The 20,350-nt window shown below is 39.6% G+C and overlaps 1 protein-coding gene across 19 annotated transcripts in view; it reads left to right on the top strand.

Moving 5' to 3' along the window:
• ZBTB20 (zinc finger and BTB domain containing 20) overlaps nucleotides 1-20,350 on the top strand; it is a 798,165-nt gene that overhangs the window by 220,790 nt on the left and 557,025 nt on the right. For 16 of the 19 annotated variants that reach the window (XR_009762877.1, XM_061628375.1, XM_061628372.1 and 13 more), the window contains one exon: nucleotides 7,001-7,077. The exons of the other annotated variants lie outside the window; for them this stretch is intronic. The gene's annotated coding sequence lies outside the window, so the exon portion shown is untranslated. The remainder of the gene's footprint in view (nucleotides 1-7,000; nucleotides 7,078-20,350) is intronic. 19 annotated transcript variants of the gene reach the window in all.

Below are 20,350 nucleotides of genomic sequence, written 5' to 3'. Positions count from 1 at the left end.
ACAAACGAATTGTCTTCATGCTTGGTGAGTTGCTTTACCAGACACTGAGTTGATCACATTTCAAAACAGACTGCTGGGCCAGGTTGATCCCATGGAATGATCCAGATATGTTCGGAAAGATAATTTAGGTCCACCAGATTCCAGTTGCGCTATCATGCAAGACACACTTTTTCTTTCTGTGATTAATTTTTCAATTTGTTAAATGAAGATTTTGGTTCCAATTTAAGCAACCTATGAGCAATTATGATTATGCACACACACTGAAGAAGCTTCATGGATCATGACTCAAATTTTTCAACTTGTGCATTTTGTAGAATAAAAATATGGGGTTTTATTATTGCTCAAAAGAACTTCGTGATATCTTAACCATATTTATCAAGACTAGTAATATATATGTGGCATTTTAATGGGACTTTGTTTTCTTGAGGGTTTTGTTGTCAATCCAAGTATTGAAGGACAATTGTTTATGAACATTGTTTAGGGAATCATAATGAAGGAGAAGTTGACTGGAATAAAAGTTAGATCACATTTCAGTGTGAAAAAGAGATTATCTTTGAAATTAGCTGCTGCAGAAGAATAAGTAATTCTGCCATAACTCATAGTTTTGGATTACAGTGGTAATTCCAGAAGGGAATTTTAATTTTGTATGAAAAATGATGATTCCAGGAAGGTTGTGGCCTACAGAACTATGTAAGAAGTTTTATGAATCCAGAAGCATCACCTCCCCCAGTGTCACCTTTGAAATTGACATTCATGTTTTTGAAACTGGGATTCTTTTCAAAATAGTGATATGGTCATGACCAAGGTATTGAACATACCTAAAGTGACTTTTTGGATTCTGGTCATTATTTGGACAAGCATGTTTAAGATTGTTCTATGGGTGTTGCTAAGAAGTTCAGGGCAGCTTATAATTTTTTTGTCCAGAAATGATCCTGTGATGTCTGTTCATATCAAAAATCACCACGAGGAAAGGATTTGTACCCATATATTTTTGCAAGTTACATCAATGTATTCTGAGCTCCTTTCAGAATTCTCAGTATACCTATTACTGGCTTGTCTATGTACTCCTCCAAACAAATAGCAAATAATGAAAAATGCTTAACAGTTCCTTAAGATCACACTCTCTTTAAGATTTGATTTTGTACTTGCTTCGATTTAGCATAGTGGCCTCTGTCTTCTGTTTTTCAGTCCTCATCGCAGTGTGTAGGGTTTTTTTTTAAATCCCACCTTGCAAAATTCTCAAGATGACTGAGTTCACACTAAAGCTTTATGAAGAGTTAACACAGAATATTGTGACCTCACATCAAGAGAAAATCTGTGGGACACTTTGCAAGTCATGCTGGAAGCCCAGAACCTGGGAGAGTTCCTGTTTAGTAACTTGCTTTGGTGAGACGTGGGGATAAACTGCAGACTTTTATCTTTCCAGGGCCAGATCACCCTTCCCAGGGTCCACCTTTTGCCCAAGGAGTAGAACGTCTTAAAGCAGCAGTTTAGTATTCTACCTTCTCTCCATTATTCCTTAAGACTCGTTTCCTATGGGCTGTTTTGGAGGTACATGCTCAGGAGTTGCTATCTCTAGTGGTCCTAATTTGTAAATCCCTGTGTCCAGGGTTCACTTTCTGACAGAGATACTGACCTGATGCAAGATCATGCCTGAGAAGGAGGCTGATCCTGTCAGCTGAAGGCCCCTGGAACTAGGGATTAACAAATCATTTGGACCTCTAGTGTCCGGAATTCAGCATCACTGCCACTGATGGGCCCTTCTTCATCTGGGTTTGTCAGAGTCTGACCAAGTCCCCAAAGTGACTTTCTTCTTTTTGGTTTAGCAGTTCTCTCTGAAGATTCATTCTTTGGACTAAGTGTCATGATGAATTTTTCTGTGCTAGCAGTTTTGACTAGTTCTAGATGCACATTCCCATTGACACATGTGAAATGGATAATGTATGCACAATTCCTACTATTGTATTGTCGGCGGGAGGAATGCAGCATGACATGATACATTTTCTATGATTGTCTGGTTTACAAATTAAGTTGGTGAATGTGGCCATGTGCCTCAAGAAGGTCAGGACTAGCCATGTGAATAGCAAATATATTATGTGAATTGTTCATTCATCCTAATTATTTCTGGGATAGCAACTGCCTTATTTTTAATCAGAGCATATCATCAATTAAGTCTGCATCGTCACTTAATCAGGCATGTTTTTTTGACTTAGATGTATTTTTAAAGTTAATAAAATCAAGAGTTACTTTGGATAGAGCACTTAATGTACTGCAGTGATACAACACTGGAATAGGTGGGCTCTGGCAACATTCAGAACAAAAGTTTCTTCTCTGAACCTCTCCACTGTGCATCATTCACTGCACAGTTGGTTACTGATTAGTTCCATTGAATCAAACATTTCAAAAGTACTGTACCAGTCAGGGGCAAAGTTATGCTAGGAGGTACAGAGAAATGTTTTCTCTGTCATGGTGACCTTAGGTTTTAGGGGAAATTCCTGGAGTTGGACAATGTGTTACAGGTGTTCTCTTGGTTGGCTCTAGAGGCTGACAAGGTTGGGCATTTGCCAGGTCCCCCAAATTAGCAGAGGACCAACTCTTCTCACAGTGCTAACATTTCCACTTTGTGCAGAGCATCCAAAAAATCCCCAAATACAACTTGAGAGAATTCTCATTTTGCATAACCTGACTCTTCCAAGTTAGGGTGCCCACTGTGGGTGTTGTGCTTGAGAGTCCCCTCCCCCCATTTTCTGTTCACATGATTAGTCCTGACCTTCAGGCACATGCTCACATTTTCTGTTTATGCAAAAAGCACTGCAACAGTTATAAATGCTGTAAGTATAGTCAATAGTATCTTTAATAGATATTGTGAGAAGGACACATACATAAAATGTATTTATTACATTTATATCCCACTGTCCTGCTAAGTAACTCAGAGAGGATTCATGTAGTCATCCATTTTAGCAATGCTCATGGTCGGACACCATTAATGTCAGTAGTTGAATTGTATCACATGTCTTTAAAGTGACCATTCACTTGACCTATCTAAGGCTGTATTAACAGCATTACATAGTTTTCTGAAAGTAGAATGCTAAATAAAATTACTTCATTGTTGAATCGTAGAGGTGGAAAAGTGAACAAAGTAATGCTTTATCAAAAACACCCTTTCAGTTGCCTGAGAAACTTTTGTTAAGAAACGCTCCAAGGAAGTACATTTCTCAGACTCCTAACCAGAATGTTATTACACATATCATTATTCAAAGTTATTAATACTAGTTTATATCACTTTCTTGTATGGTATTCCCTGTAGCAGCCTTCCCCAACTTGGTGCCCTCCATATGTTTTGGACTGTCAGGCCCAGACAGCATGCCTAATGGTCAGGGATTATGGCAATTGTAGTCCTAAGCATCGGGGGGCACCAAGTTAAAGAAAGCTGTCCTGTAGTCTTACCAAGCCTTTTCCAACTTGATGCCCTCCAGATATTTTTGATTTATAGCTCCTGTCTTTCCTGACTGTTTGCCATACATGTTGGGGCTTATGGGAGTTGTAGTCCAAATCATCTGAAAAACACCAGATTGGAAAAAGCCATCTTACTCTTTTTAAAAAATTAAAACATATTTACTCTGATACTACTCATCATTTTGAAACATACAAGTAATATGCATAGACCAAAACAGTGAATAATTCAGTGAAATGAAATCTTGTGGATGCTTTCCTAGGAATAACGATTGTGCTGTCAGTTTTTTGGGAATTTTATTCCTTTAATATTAGCAAAGTTGGGGAAAACTTGTTTTTAGTTAGGATGCGATCAGGAAAGCACTCTATGTTAACGATGTCCTTTGCTCATGGCTGGCATGAGGGATTTTGCTCAAGAACATAAGAGCTGTCTCCATGGATCAAATTAAAGGTCCATCTATTCCAGCTTTCTGCCTCCAACATAACTCAGTTTGCTTGTTGTAGTATTGAATTTCAGGGTTTTGTTTTTTCCTTTTTGAGTTTTCATGAAATACTCTTTTTTCTTTGCAGTGTTTTAGTTTCACCTATCATAGGCTTGGTTTCCCCTGTGTTTTGTAAAAGTCTTTTATTTGAATAGTCTACCAATTTTCACTAGTGAAAAAGTAGTCTGTCACCTATCATCTTAGTAATAATTCCCAATTACATGTTTCCTTGGTTTTCCAGTAGCACAATTAATTTTCATCCTGTCAAAATATTTTTGTCTATTTTTTATTATTATCAAAACTATTATTCACTGTGCATTCTCTATTTGTTGGGACTGTATGAAAGGCCTTGGTGAAATCCCAACAATTTATGTCCAATACATTTCCTTTATCCACCCAGTTTCTTACTAATGTATGACACCGACCACATGGCAACATTTATTTGTGTTACATCAGAGCAAATTTAAAGATGCTGCTATGATTTTATGGTGGAACCCTGTTTATCAACTGGTGTTATTTTATGCATTGGAGGCATGGGAGACAAATATTCAGTAGGAGAAGTAGGGTCGTAAAGATCATGGTATTATGAATCTTAGAAAGAAATCAGAAACCCTTATATGCTGTGAAGACTTGAAGCAAATAAGCAAAGCTTGCAAAAGGTATTAAAGCTCTCAGAATGTCAGCTTCAGATCTGCCATACAAAGAATTTATATCTTTAGGAAAAGAATTATTTGGGCAAGGCCTCTCAAAAGCTGCATGCTGTCAACTGTTCCTGTTCTTTGGGAACATAAACAGGATCTAGGGACAGCTTGTGCAAGAAAACAGTTGGAATACAGAATATTGTAATTTTTCTCTAGCCAGCTTGATTATCGTCATCACCCTGTGTATGAGGAAAGTGTCAAAGAGGTATTGTGAAGAGTCCCACCTCATCAACAGCCATAAGAGTGTCTTAGAATATTTCAAAATCCAAGCCCAGTTCCTTCTACACAGCCATTAAACTCCAGATTAGTGTGCTGCGGCGTGTTGGACATCCTGAACAACGTCTTAGGAAAATCTTAATATCTTGAAATATTGATTTAACTTTTGTTCTGCGAGTGTGGGTATTGTAACTGATACACTTCTTGTGAAAGCAACCATTAAATATACATTATAGTAGTCTGATGCCCTCCATATGTTTTAGACCACACGTCTCATTGGTAGGAGGTGTAGCCCAACACCTATGGGTGCACCAAATTGGTGAAGGCTGAGTTATAGCCTCCATTCTATTTTCTTGCACTCAGTTCCTAATTGCTCCAAATAGTGTGCAAAGGATGCCAAGGGCTTTTTGACAGGAAACAATTTTGTGAGTACAGTACTAATAATTCTGATTTTTAATTCATGGATTATTTTATTTATTAATTAAAATTATATCCCACCCATCCTCCCAAAAGCAGCCCAGGATGGCATTGCTCAAAAAAGAAGACTGGTGTGTTATCCTTTAACATTTACCAATTATATATTATATTTATTGAAAATTAATGTTTCTGATGCTTTGCCTACATTTTTCACAGTTACATTTTGTTTACTGAAATTTCTGATTATTTATCAACTTATTGGTAGCTATAACTAGACAGACCTTTAAGAGCTGATCATGAAGTTAATGGGTCTCTGACAAAGTATGATAGACTCTCATATTGTTTTCCTGAGCTTCTTAACTAGTCAGCAATATAGAGCAAAACATAAAAAGGGAAGTTTTTTGGGGGGGCAATTGCAACTGCATTACCAATAACCCATACCCAAAATGCAGGATTGGCATAATAGGCTTTCAGTGTTGAAAGTAAGGATATGAAAACTAATTTCAGACTACATTCCTATGCCCAGCTGCACAAGTTTACATTTCATTGAAGTTGATGTGCACGTGATTGCATGCAAGATTTCAGCCTTAAAATGTTGCAGTTTTTAGATTCATGTGACTCTGGGCTTCTGGCAACATGTGGTTGACTGTATGAGAGCTGTCTTTGTGTGTTTAGGGAAACCATAAATATGCATTATTTAATGTGTGCCCACATTTTAGTGCCCCACCAGTAACTTTATTTCTTTTTCTGTAGACCAGAAAATGAATATACCCATTGGAAACTCTGAACCTGGCCACATAAATATGTAATCTCATGACCACTTCACCAGGAACATTGTCAAACCAACCTGTGTATCCCCACAAGTTTGTGGTTGTGTGAATTGGCTTTCTATAATGTTTTCTGGTGGTGCTTGTGTAGGAGGCATCTTTGTGTATAAATATTTGTAAATGTATTCTGCCGTATTTTGTTGTTGGTGAGTTGTAGAGTCAGAAGCCAGTTAACATATTGTAACATTTTGGACTTTTCTTCTTCTTTTATATTCTTCCCCCCCTTTTGCTTGATTTTTATATATATTTGTGTTAGATATGTATAAAACCATGGACTCCTACCATTCTTGTATTTATTTTCTTTTTGTTTACAGCATAATAACCCCTGAAACTTTAACCCCTAAAAGCTTTAACAGTTTGAAATTTAAAAATGTAAAGTAATCTTTTTTAAAAGGGGGGGATTGTCAGTGTAATCCACATCAACACTGAAGTCAGTAGCAAATCTATACAGCTTGAAGGTGTTTTGTGTTATGACACTAAAAGTTAAAATTCTCTTTTATTATAGCTTTGTCTTAACATGTCCCTAGTTTTGTTTTGTTTTTTTATTGCTCATTGCTCCCACAATCATGGGTATGTAATTTCATCTCTCTTTTTAAAAAATTGTTATGCCTGATTCTTTAGTTGGATTGTTGATATAAAGGTGCAGGAGAATTTTTTTCTCACTTTTTTTGCCACACTGCTTGGAATCTAATGCAGAGCTGTATTTTTTTGTTCTGAATTGCCTTCTTCATTTCCTTTCCAAATTACAAACTACTCTGGAAAGAGCTTTTCTAACTAAAAAAAAAAGCTATGCTTCACTGATAATGCATTGCTTTGGATGGTGAAACATTATGAAAGTTTAATTTTTAATTAAATCTGAAATAGCAATTATAACTGAAAGAGATTTTAACCTGTTTCTTTTCAGAGTGCCTGAAGTTACATTTTAGATGCTGAAATCATTGCACCTTAAAAACAAAAAAGATTGAGCTGCATTGCATTCCTGTAAGTAAAAGCTTTTCTGGTACTTTTTGTCAGTCTTTCTTTAACACAAAAGTGTTAGCATAGTAACTGGACTTGGAAGAAAAGGTCAGGCTGTCCTTGAATAGGATTTAGGAATATTTTGCATCTAAAACACATTTATTTGGAAATCCAAGTTGTGCTGGATTTTTGTGTGCTTTATGTCAGACCCTAAATTGTTAATCTTTTGTGCTGGCTGTTTCAAATTTCATTAGGAATGATGTAGAGCTTTCTTCCCATTGACATACGTTTTCTGTCATCCTGTCACCAGCAATTCTGCACTAAAGTACCAGAATGGCGTTAGAAATAGTGTTCTTTCCCTTTTGTGGTGTCGAAAGAATGTTTTGTCCTGTACTGTAATGGAAATAGAAAAGAAGAAAGAGCCTCTTGTGATACTACAACAGGATTTGGATGCCCCAAGACAACCAAGGATGCATAATTTCTTGTGTATGCATTGAGGGCACTTATGTGCATCAGTGCCCATCTGATCTATTGTGGCATGAAACAGTCAAAATAGTATTTCTTCCTCTTTTAATAAGACAAGAAAGAGTCTTATTATTATATGAATCAGGGGTAGGCAGCCTTCTGGCTTGCACAATCAACTTTTACTAGAACCCCAAGGTTTGCCAGCTGGAGCCTGGTGCAAAATAGTGGCTCAGGGGTGGGATATTCTTACAATTAAGGAACAGGGTATAGAATGCTAGAATTGTAGAGTTGGAAAGGGCCTATAAGACCATCGAATTCAACCCCCTGCTCAGTGCAGGAATTCAACTTCTGGATTTCAATATGATTTCAGTACCTTTAACTGCATGCTCAGCCCAGGAATGTTTTCAGGACCAGAGCTAAGTGCATAATCCTTTTACACAAAAAATCATTCCTGGTTCCCCTCCCCAAAGTGTTCTTGGGGGAGAGCTTTTTTGTTGTTGCCATTGTTATTTTGGTCTAGGAATTGGAAACTCCTGCGAATTTACTGCAGATCATCCAGAGGCCTACCTGTAGCTTCAAGTTTACCTTTTCCCTCCCCTTCTATGAATGAATAATTTACATCTGTTTGACCAGTCTTATTTGGAAGTTGTTTTCAACAGTACTTGGAAGAGCTATCACAGTGCCTCTCTAATTGCTTCTCACATGATCATTCAGTAATACCTCTTTCTACCTCCCTATCTTAAATATGCTAATAGTGTATGCTTTACTCTTTATATACTGTTTCACCTTTCCTCATTGTGGCCCATGCCTTGCTCTCACATCCTCTCTCCATCTCAGGTGCCTGGCTTTCCTTCTTCCTTCTCACTGTATCTTTGTCAATATCAGCATATTCTCCCTACTATGTTCTTTAATATCACCTCATCTCTACTTAAGAAGTGCCTGCAGCATCAGGTCCATGATCCATCTAGTCCAGCATCCTATTCTCACAGTGACCAACCAGATGCCTGTGGGAAACCTGCAAGCAGGACTTGAGCATAAGAGCACTCTCCCCTCCTGTGGTTTCCAGCAACTGATATTCAGAAGCATACTGTCTCCGACTGTGGAGGGAGAACATAGCTATTGTGGCTAGTTAGCCTTTGATAACCTTATCCTCCATGAATTTGTCTAATTAATGTTCACTTCCTAACCCATGGATGGATTGGCTCCACTGTGTACAGCAGGCTTAATTAGGTATGGCAGGGGTCCTAATTTGATGCACAAGGCCATTTTCCACAAGCCATGTCCATCTGATACCAGGTGTGGCGGAGGTAAAGACACAGCTGCAAAGGAACAAGAGAGCCTTGAAGTGCGCAGCAATTGTTCCTTGTTGTATTTAGTGCCCTTTAAATTTGGCACCAAATTTAAGCCCTGCTGGGATTGTTTCCACTTTAGAAGCTCTTTCGCTGCCCAGAGTGGGGTTTGCAGAGATCACCTATCAGTTGATTGACTATTACCTGCAAACCACTATTTCTTTGCCTGCAAGATTTGATTTCAAACCATGTAGATAAAGTAAGCTGGGTTTGCTGGTGCCACCAATCAGCTGATTGGTGGCACCTGAAACCTCCTGTGCTTTTACCTTCATCGTTTGAAATAAGACCACACAGATAAAGGAAATACTTCACTTGATGTGATGGTGACATCATGTGGTTAACAGGTTGGTGTCCCTGCCCATCTGTCATTGTCCTTGGAGGATTGTGGGAGGTGAGGATCTAGCCCACCAGCAGGATCCAGTTCCCCACCCCTGGCTGGTATACACCTGTAGTCAGAATCCAGTTTTATAGGAGGCTCACTTTGAGAAATGAAGATGGGTAGTGAGTCTGGCTCTCATCCTTAGCCTTCCAAGAGGACTGACAAAAAGTACAGTAGCCATCTTCTGTATATGCCCATCTTCCTCTGGATTCTCTAAGAAGGATATAATGCTATGCATAGTTTAGCTACTAAGTGACATTTAACACATAAGATTGGATAGTATTTATTTATTCATTTATTTATTTACTGAATTTCTTAGTCAGCCATCTGGCTGGCTATCCAGCCATTTTGGGCGATGTACAAAATAGGCACACAAATATAATAAACATTAAAAATCTGAAAACAATGACGATAAAATCTAGCCCACCCCAAAAGCCTGCCTGAAGAGCCAGGTCTTCACGGCCCAGCGGAAACTAATTATAGAGGGGGCATGGCGGAGATCATTTGGGAGGGAGTTCCACAGGGTGGGGGCCACAATTGAAAAAGCCCTCTCTCTAGTCCTCACCAGTCTGGCTGTTTTGACTGATGGGATAGAGAGAAGGTCTTTTGAGGCTGATCTTGTTGGGCGGCATAGCTGATAAAGGGACAGGTGGAAGTACTCAGGGTTTTTTTTAGTCCAGGGGTCTCCATTTGCTGATTCCTAATATATATTAACTACTAGGCAAAAAAACCTTACAGTTTAAGAACATACCAGTGCCCAACAGATATTTCTATCAAACTTTAAAAAGCAGGGGAATTGGGCAGCTATAGTGAATGCAGGAGGGGAGCAGGAGATCTGACCTCCACTTTGACATATCATAGTGCTCTAAAAATTTGTAAAAAATGCAAACACAATTTGGGTTGGTCTTTGAGAGACCAATCCACTTCCTGTGTAGCTTGGAAGATTTTGGTAACGTGCCTCTGAGCATATGGTGAATTCTTCCAAGCTACACAGGAAAGTGTATTGGACTGTGAAAAACCAACCCAAATTGTGTTTTCAGTTTTACAAATTTGTAGGGCAATACAATATCTCAGAGAGGAGGTCAGGTCTCCTGCTCCCCTGGAGCATTCACTATAGCTGCCCAAGTTCCCTCTTTTTTAAAGTTTGATAGAAATATCTATTGGCTATAGGTATGTTCTTAAACCACAAGGTTTTTTTTTGCCTGTTAGTGAATTTCTCTGCTTTTAAATCTGGAAGATAAGAAATGGGATCCTGTGTAAGTTTGCTGAGAATGGATCGATCATTTGCATGCTTATTGAGTTCAATGGGATTTACTCCCCTGCAGTCATGCACAGGGGAGGAGGAGGGAGGGGAGGGGGAAGGGCATAGGGGATATGGGGGGAGGGGAGGGGAGGGGAGGAGGAGCAGGTCAGGTTTAAACATTTGCATGCTTATTGAGTTCAGTGGGATTTACATCCATGCAGTCATGCTTAGGATAGGTGAAACAGACCACAGGAGAGGAGGAGAAGGGGGAAGGAGGGAGGAGAAGGGGAGAGGGAGAAGAAGGGCAGAAGGAGGAGAGGGGAGGAGGAAGACAGAGAGGGGAGGGGAAGGAGGTGGAGGAGATTGGAAGAGGGAAGGAAGAAGGGTGGTGCAGGAGGGAGGGGATACGAGGAAGGAGGAGGGGATACGAGGAAGGAGGAGGGGAGAGGAGGTTTGATCATGTGCATGCTTATTGAGTTCAATGGAATTTACTCCTGTGCAATCATGCTTAGGACAGGTAAAACTGATCTGGGGAGGGGCAGGAAGGAGGGGGAAGGAGGGACAGGAAGGAAGGGGAAGGGGTATGGGAGGAAGGGTAGGGGGAGGAGAAAGGGGGAGAGGGAAGGAGGGAAGGAGATTGGGTTGGTGGGCTCTGGGCAGAGGGAAAACCCCTTTCCTGTTGCAAAAGGAAAAAATTGTTAACAATATTAATGACTAAGAATGCTGAAGAATTCAGGTATAACATTTAGTACATACGGCTTCTAGAAATAAAATACTATATCATTAAACCTGGTGATATGACACTAGCATGAGCAAAATCTTCACACTCATTGGAGTGTTTCACGTTATATAACAATTATTCACTAATAGGCAAAAACCCCTTGCAGTTTAACAACATACCTATATCCAACAGATATTTCTATCAAACTTTAAAAAGAAGGGAAATTGGGCAGCTATAGTGAATGCACCAGGGGAGCAGGAGACCTGACCTCTTCTTTGAGATACTGCCCTACACATTTGTCAAAATGCAAAGACAATTTTGGTTGGTCTATCACAGTCCAATCTACTTCCTGTGTAGGACCCAGGGCAGCAAACAAAAACACTAAGAACACTCTAAAACATCATAAAAACAGACTTCAAAGCATATTAAAACAAAACATCTTTTTAAAAGCTTTAAAAACATCATAAAAAGCAATTCCAACACAGACACAGACTGGGATATGGTCTCTTTTTAAATATCTGTTAGCTATAGGTACATTCTTAAACCGCCAGGGTTTTCTTTTTGCCTATTAGTGAATTTCTCTGCTTTTTTTTTTTTACTGGGGTGCAAGAAAGGAGATCCTATGCAAGTTTGCTGAGAATGGACTGATCATTTGCATGCTTATTGAGTTCAGTGCGATTTATTCCACTTCAATCATGTATAGGTTAGTTGAAACTGACCACAGGAGAAGAAAAGAGGGGGGAGTGGAGGATGAGGGAGGGCAGAGGGGAAAAGGGCGATGGAAGCAAGTGGGCAGGGAAAAGGCAGATTTGATCATTTGCATGCTTATTGAATTCAGTGGGATTTGCTCCCGTGCAATCATGCTTAGCATAAGTGAAACTGGCTATGGGGGAGAGGGGTAGGGGAAGGCGAGAGAAGAGTGGAAGGGGAGGGGAGGGAAAGGAGGGGAAGGGGAGAAGAGAGGGGAGGGAAGGGAAAAGGCAGGTTTGATAATTTGCATGCTTACTGAGTTCAGTGGGATTTACTTCCATGCAATCATGCTTAGGATAGGTGAAATTGATCACGGAGGAGGAGGAGAAAGGCGAACGGAGTGGAGGAGGAGGAAGGGAGGGGAGAAGGGAAGGGGAGGGGATAGGAGGGGAGGGCAAGTTTGATCATTTGCATGCTTATTGAGTTCAATGGGATCTACTCCTATACAATTATGCTTACAGTAGGTGAAACTGTCGACTTCCGGGAAGGGTGACTTAGCCTGTGCCTGCTTTTGAGATGGGCTCCTGCCTCAAAAGAAGCTTATTCAGATATATCAGTCAGTTTTTTCTTTTTTTTTTGACTGATTAAACTTCTCCCGGGTAGGGAGAAACGAAGAGATTAACCTCAAAGCCTATTTTTGTTGGGACGACCAGATCTCATTAATTTATGGGACGAGGTCCAGCCGACGAAGGTGGGACGGATTTTTAACAGCAAGCTCTATCTGATAAAGCGAACGTTCACCTTATCTTCTAAGAGAGAACGCACTAACAGGCAAGCACCCTTCTTTCTATATTTTTCTTTTACTTGACTTAAATTGTTGCTGTTTAAAAGAGATTTGCCAGATTGATCAGTTTTTGACATCTCACTGGGGAGCCATAGCTTCTCTCTGCTACGCACTAATTAATAGCTTATCTCTGTTTTTGTTGCAAAAAGCTGTCCTGGATTTGCATTCTAAAGATATACACAGAAGAGGGATTTCTATTCCAGATTTTTATTTTGAAAAATATTATACTGTTTTGAGACTACTCTCTTTTTGGTCTATTTTATTTTGACGAATCTGTTTCTTGACGATTGCCATTAATTGTTTCGATCCTGGGAACTGCATTTTGTTTACTTAACTATTGGAGAGATAAGGCTGTCTGCTCTGTTTATACTGTGATGTCACCAAGTTTGGAGTATTAACCCAATTGTTGCTGAAATAAGAAGTGGTTTTCCTATATTTTTCTTTTAAAATGGCAATTAAGAAAGTGGCTGAAAATCTGGAAATAACTATGTTTCAGAAAATAATGGATGAGATTGAGATAATGAAAATTGAATTGAGTAAAATGAAGCAGGAGATTAAAGATATAAGGGTCCCTGTGAGAGAGGTGACCCTGGAAGGGGTCCCTGTGAGAGAGGAGATCCCGGAGATTGGAACAGGGGTCCCTGTGAGAGAGGTGACCCTGGAGACTGGAATAGGGGTCCCTGTGAGAGAGGAGATCCCGGAGATTGGAACCAACGTGGAACAGGAACAAGATTTGGAGTCTATGGACTTTAGAAATAAAATCTATTGTTTGGAACTCAATGTTATCTCTGAAGAAATGAATGAAGATTCTAGAGATAAAGTTATCAATGGCATGGATAATCTTCTGGACTGGAATGATGTGATGGAGCCCAATATAGAGAAAATCTATGGAATTAACTGCAGCCATGTGACAATGGAAAAACTTTTAAGAGATGACCCAGTGTATTTTGAAAAAAAGAACAGAGATATGATTTTACAGCAGTATTTCAGCAACCTATTCAGAATGGATGGCAAGAAAATATTTGGGATAGAGGTAATCCCCATCAGACTCTTACTATATGACTATGGCTTTGACAGCAAGATTATTATGGAATACTGATAATGGAAGATTGGATATTGAAATTACTGGACTTAACAAGACTACTGAAGATGGAAGATGGAAAATGGAACTAATAGAGATAATAGAACAATGGCTACTGAAATTATTGAACCTAACAGATTCTGATGTGATGGATTAATTGAAATGTTTATTTTGACTATGGTTATGACAATAAGATTATCATAATTAGTAATGAGATGGATTAATCGATATGCTTATCTGGAAAAAAAAAATTGATAGATATATTTCTTAAAGAATTGAAACCTCTCTTTGACTTTTTGTGGAAAGAATAAAGTAATGTTTATGAGATTTGATGATTAAGTAAGATAACTACTGGAGGAAAGTGATTTTATAATATGACTTAAGAGACAGGATTGTTATATATTATAGACTTATAACTGATTTGATCTTTGACAAATGGGAAGTCAATATTTTACTCTTTATTTTTTATTTTTGTTTTTTTTTTCTTTTTTTCTTTTTGTTTAACTATTTTTGATTTTGTTTTTTGTCTTTGAATGTTTTATGATTTTGTCTTGTATGTTTTATGAAAATCTGAATAAAAATTATTGAAAAAAAAAAAAAACAGTAGGTGAAACTGTCCTCGGAGGGGGAGGAAGGGTACAGGTAGGGAGGAAGGTGGAAGGAAGAGTGAAAAGAGGAGGGGAAAGATTGGGTGGGTGGGCTCTGGGAAGAGGGGAAGGCCCTTTCCTTTCCAAAATGAAAACATTGTTAATAGCATCATTTTTCCAGGTTTTCCCCATCTTTTAATTCTACAGCAGACATGTAGTTTCCCACCCAAATTTAAACCAAAGCTGTTCCTGGCCACATCCACACCAGACATTTATTCCACTTTAAACAGTCATGGCTTCCCCCAAAGAATCCTGGAAAGTGTTGTTTGTGACGGGTTCTGAGAGTTGTTGGGAGATGCCCTATTCCTCTCACAGAGTTACAATCCCCCAAAGAGGGGCTGACTGTTGAACCACTCTGGCAACTAGAGCTCTGTCAGGGAAATAAAAGTCTCCTAACAAACCTTCACAAACTACACTTTACAGGATTCTTTGGGGGAAGCCATTATTTTTTACAGTGGAAAAAATGTCTGGTGTGGTTGTGACCCCCTGATTAGCCAAGCCAAACAGCTGTGAGTTTGGCTTTTAGAACACTGTCTGTTGGTTCTTACATAGACTACAGTGTTAAATTTCTTAAATTAATTAAAATCAGCCATGCATTATTTAACTTTTAAACTGCAGAAGTGAAGGTCAGAGTATGGGGCAAGGTCAGTAATTGGATTATAGGTATTCTGTGAACATGACTGATTTTTTTATGGATTTCAACAAATTATGAGACCGCTGACAGAAAAAAGTCCAACAGGGGTCTGGATTTTTTTTATCTTGTTTTACTTTTTAACTCTCAATTCTCTATTTGTGTGTGTGTGTGCATGAAAACTTAGAGGGTTGTGAAGCAAGCTTTTCTGAGTTCAGGACTATAAGTTTTGTAAGATTTTGTTTTGAAATGAGTTTATGGAAAGCAGTAGAATGGCATGGTGGAACTTTCAATTTAACCTGTCTGAATGTGAAAAATCCATGCTGGCTTTAGTATATAGCCACTCTTCTGGCTGTATAATGCTTGCTCTGTTCTGTTCCTGGTGTCTTTGCTCCTCTAGACTACAGCCTTAGATGATCCCCGATGCTTGCCTTTTCTCAGAGGATGTTTACCTCATCTCAGTTTGGTAAATGTTTTGTAGCATGGGAATGGCTATATCCTGGTTCTGGTTTTCATTTTCTTATTCGTTCCAGTAGACATTTTAGCAAACTGGGATAAAAATGTTATCCATAACCGTTACGTTACTGCACAGTGCTACCAGTCTCAAACATTAGTGTGAACCTGCATAGGAATATTGGAAGCTGCTTTATACTAAATTATACCATTGGTCCATCTAGCTCAGAATTGTCTACACTGACAGGTAGCTGCCTAGTGTTTCAGACTGGACTCTTTCCCAGACTTACCTGGAGGTGCCTGGATTGCACCTGAGACCTTTTACATGCAAAGCATGTGCTGTACAGCTGTTGTCTTTCTCCATGTAATGTGGGAATCGGCTCTTGTTTCTGATCTCATGATTGCAGCTGACAGTTATAGGCAAGTGAGTTGGTTGCATAATAGAATCCATCTTTGAAATTTAAGTAGTTAAATATAAACAAAGTTGTTTAAAGTAAAAGCTTACGAAACACCAGAAACCAGCTTGTGTTTCTCATTAAAGATCAAAATGTACAGCTGGGTAATGAAATGCAGAAAGTTGTAAGTTCTTCCAAAGTTGCATCTCTGTTATGCAGTGTAAAGTGTTATGCTTTAACAGCTATGAGGCTCCTCATTTAAACATTAATGAATTTACTTTGGAGGTCAAGGATACTAAATACTTACAGGTGCATAGTGACCCATCCAGTATAGAAGTCAAACCAAGAATTGGGTTGACCATGTCATTTTCTGTCCAGGCTTCCCAACACCTGTACCAGAACAAAAAGAAACATAAAATGGACCAAAACCTGTAAAGTTCTGACACATATCCGTTTTATGTTCATGTGTATTGCATGCGCACACACACAAGCCTGAAAAGGGATAGCATTCTGTTTTTCAGTAGGAACATTTCAAAAGGATATTGATGTGTTTGAAAAATTATTAGTGCATTGTTTTTCAGTCTGCAACCCTTCTAAGCTGGATAGATGATACAAAGATGAAGCTTCTCAGTTTTAAATTCTGGGAAGAATAGATAAAATGGGGGTGCTTTTGGAAATTGCAGTTACTAATAGGTTGACAGGCTTGAGCCAGTTCTTCCAAAATTGAATATTTCATTTCTTAGAAAGGAAAAGTAAAAAGTTTTGGATCTTTGGTAACTTGATACCTTTCTAGGCTGTATCATATAAAATGTTGATTCAGGGGCTAGAGTTTAGTGCACAGAGGTTAATGGTTTGGGCTGGAAATGGCAAGATGTGATGAAAGGCAATGATTCACAGCTGCTGCTGTAAATCTTAATACCTAGTTTAGTAGCAAAAATGCAGATGTATCACCATTATTAGGGATGGGTCAGAACATCTGACTGGGCATGACAAGGCATCAATGGGTCTGGCACCACCAGAGTAGGCAGGGTGGTGTAGTCTTTCAGGGTGGCTGGAACCACTCCCTCCTGCAATGATGCATTGACCACACCCTGGATCCACTCGGCCAACCCCCCTCGGCAAGCTTTAATAAGCCAAGAAGGGCAAGAATCGAGAGGACACCTTGCTGGCCGCATCATCGCAAGCACCTTGTCTACGTCATCAGGCCTCATCAACTGAAACCGTTCCCAGGAAGTTGCAGCAGACGTTGCACTGGACACCTCATTGGGGACTACAGTAGATATGGATAGGACATCAAGACTGCTACAGAGGTGAACAACTTTACCCTCAAAGTGCCTTGCAAACAATTCTCTCTTTTTTTTTCAATTAATTTTTATTCAAATTTTCAAAACCAAAACAATACAAAAAAAACACAAATCAATAACTAATACAATAAAAAAAGAAGAGAAAAAATATATAAAAATATTGACTTCCGATTTGTCATAGTTCAGCTATAAATCAATAATATATAACAAACCTATCTCTTAATAGATTATAAAATCACCTTCCTCCAGCGGTTATCTTAATTGGTTTCAAATCTCATTAACATCATATCATTTTAATCTTCCACAAAAAGTCAAAGAGAAGTTTCCAATCCTTGAGATATATATCAATCAATTTCCCCCCCTAAATAAACATGTCAATTAATCCAACTCATCAAGTCTACTAAGTCCAGTAATTTCAAATCGCTCTTCTGTCTTTATCCGTATTAGGTCCATCTTCCATCTCCACGCATCCAAAAATCTTGCTGTCATAGTCATATAATAAAAGTCTGATAGGAATTTCCTCCATCACAGATATTTTCTTGCCATGAATTCCGAACATATCACGGAAGTATTGCTGCAAAGCCGCATCTCTGTTCCTCTTTTCCACATGATACACTAGTACATCTCTTGAAGATTTTTCCATTGACACAAAACAGGGATTAATTCTGTTAACTTTCTCCATTTCAAATTCCATCAAATCCTTCCAGTCCAGGAATTTTTTTGAACCGATAATATCTTTATCTCCAATCTCTTCAATTCCTTCAGGGACAGCGCTGAATTCCAAACTATAATATTTGTCTCCAGGATCCGTCAGAGCCAGGAAATCCAAATCTTTTTTCATGTCCGTAATTAAGCCAATCTCCATAGTTTGAACCTTGCCTTTAGTTTCTCTTTCATCCTTTTTTTGTTTTCCAAATCTATCTTTATTCTCCTTTCTCATAGAATCCTGAGTTTCTTTCAGCTCCTGTCTCATTTCGTAAAATTCAATTATCCACGCTTGTCTATTATTTCTCAGTTCTTGTTTTATTGAGTTAATCCCATTCATTATTTTCTGAAACATGTCTAGAGATAAAGTCCCTTCTTGTACATCCATGATCTTCTTAATTGTCATTCTTAAAACCAAAGGAACAAAACTCCTTCAATTTTCAATGTCCCAAACAAAGAGCAGCTTATTTCTTTAACCAGTTACAAAGGAGTTAATCTTTCCAACAAACTAACGTCACACGCTAGACAGCCCTTATCTCTTATCTGCCCGGAAGTGTAAGAACGGCTTTAGTTCACAGCGTCGAAATAGCTAGTAGCAGACAGAATGAGCAGATTCATCAAAAAAAAAGTAGATCAGGAAAAATAATCCCAGCCATACATCAAAAAGATTTCTTATCTCTCCCAATCAGAAATCTCTCGTCCGTTGTAATCTTTAAAATGCTATTTTCCATGTCAGCTTTTTGCAATAAAAAAAAAGATAAGCTATTTATATTTTCTTCCCCCTTAGTTCCGTGAATAAAAAAAGGAAAGTCTTACCTCACCTAGGTTATCTCAATTGCTGTTACTTTGACAAATCTCTTTAGCTATATAGATAAGAAAATGATGAATGTAGACAGGAGGATGTTTGCCTGTTAATCCGTATAAAAAAAAACGGGTCACTTATCCAGCTGAGCTAGCATAAAAATCCTCGCTCTGTCTGAGCTGCTGGAAGACAGACAATTCTGACGAATTCCAGACTCCAACAATCAAAACAAAGCTATGTGGGAAATCTCACATTTCTTCTTTAACCGGAAGAAATTATTCCCAGTCAGAAAAGAGCCTTCTGACTGAATTTAAACTGAATAAGTTTCATCCAAGACGGAGCTCGTCTCAGAGGCTGCACAGGCGTAGGGATCCTCCTGGGAAGTCCCTTGCAAACAATTCTCAGTGGGCCTCCGAAGGGTCTAAGACTCCATTTCCTGGAGTTGATGACAAGAGACCCCAGACAATATGGAAAAGCTCCACCGGGCGGCTACCTGAGGATGCGATGGAGGCAGAAAAGTGGGCCTTCTTTGCTGCCGTCACCGCCACACAGTAGGCATGTTTATGATGTTTCACTTGTGCCCAATCAGCCTCATAGCACGTCTTTCTCCACTTGCGCTCTAGCTATTGTCCAGCCTGTTTCATTACCCTCATTGGCTCACTGGTGTACCAAGGTGCAAACTGGGCTCCACAATGCCAGAGAGGGTGCTCGGGGCAACCGTGTCAAGAGCCCGACATGCCACGCTGTTTCACAGCGTGACAAGGGCTTCAACAGGGTCACCTGCCCTATCTACTGGGAACTCCCCTAGGGCATTCAGGAATACAGTGGATTCCATTTGTTTCTGAGGGTGGACCATCTTAATCTGTCCACTATCCCTGCAGGGAAGGATTAGAGCTACAAGTCTAAACTTCACCAGGAAGTGATCTGACCATGGCAATGGGGTGACATCCACCCCCCCTTATCTCCAGACCACCCCTTCCTCCATCTAGAGCAAAAACCAAGTTGAAGGTGTGCCCTGCCCTATGTGTCGGGCCGGTGACAACTTGAGACAGCCCCATGGTCGTCATGGAGGCCATGAAGTCCCGAGCCAGAACACTAGAGGCAGCCTCAGCATGAACATTGAAATCACCCAGGACTATCATTCTGGGCTCCTCCAATACCACAGCTGAGATGGCCTCCGCCTGCTCAGTCAGAGAAGCTGCTGGGCAGCAGGGTGGACAGTATACCAGCAGCAACCCTATTTTGCAAAGATGGTGACCGGACGGAGAGGAGTGGCTGAAATCGCTCCCTTGAGGTTGAAACAGTAAGGAAGGCGCCGTTAGTTACAACCGGCACTGCTAGTCACAACCGACACTGCCACCCTATTTAAGTTATCCGCACTATCTGTGCCTTTTATTTACGGGCACGGGACGATCCTAACCTTTAGAGAGATCATCTAGCGGCCTTCGAACATGCTACCCAGAGGGGATTTTAGTCTCCAAGCTGGGGCGGGGAGGTTCCTTACACGGGCGGCCGAAGGAGTCCTTCTCAGGCTGTCCTAGGACACATGGGACAGACGGACAGCAGCCTTGTAGCTGCAGTTTTCACC

Source organism: Rhineura floridana, chromosome 5 (assembly GCF_030035675.1).
Source record: "Rhineura floridana isolate rRhiFlo1 chromosome 5, rRhiFlo1.hap2, whole genome shotgun sequence".
NCBI classification, from domain to species: domain Eukaryota; kingdom Metazoa; phylum Chordata; class Lepidosauria; order Squamata; family Rhineuridae; genus Rhineura; species Rhineura floridana.
This window is presented reverse-complemented; position numbering and strand designations above follow the sequence as displayed.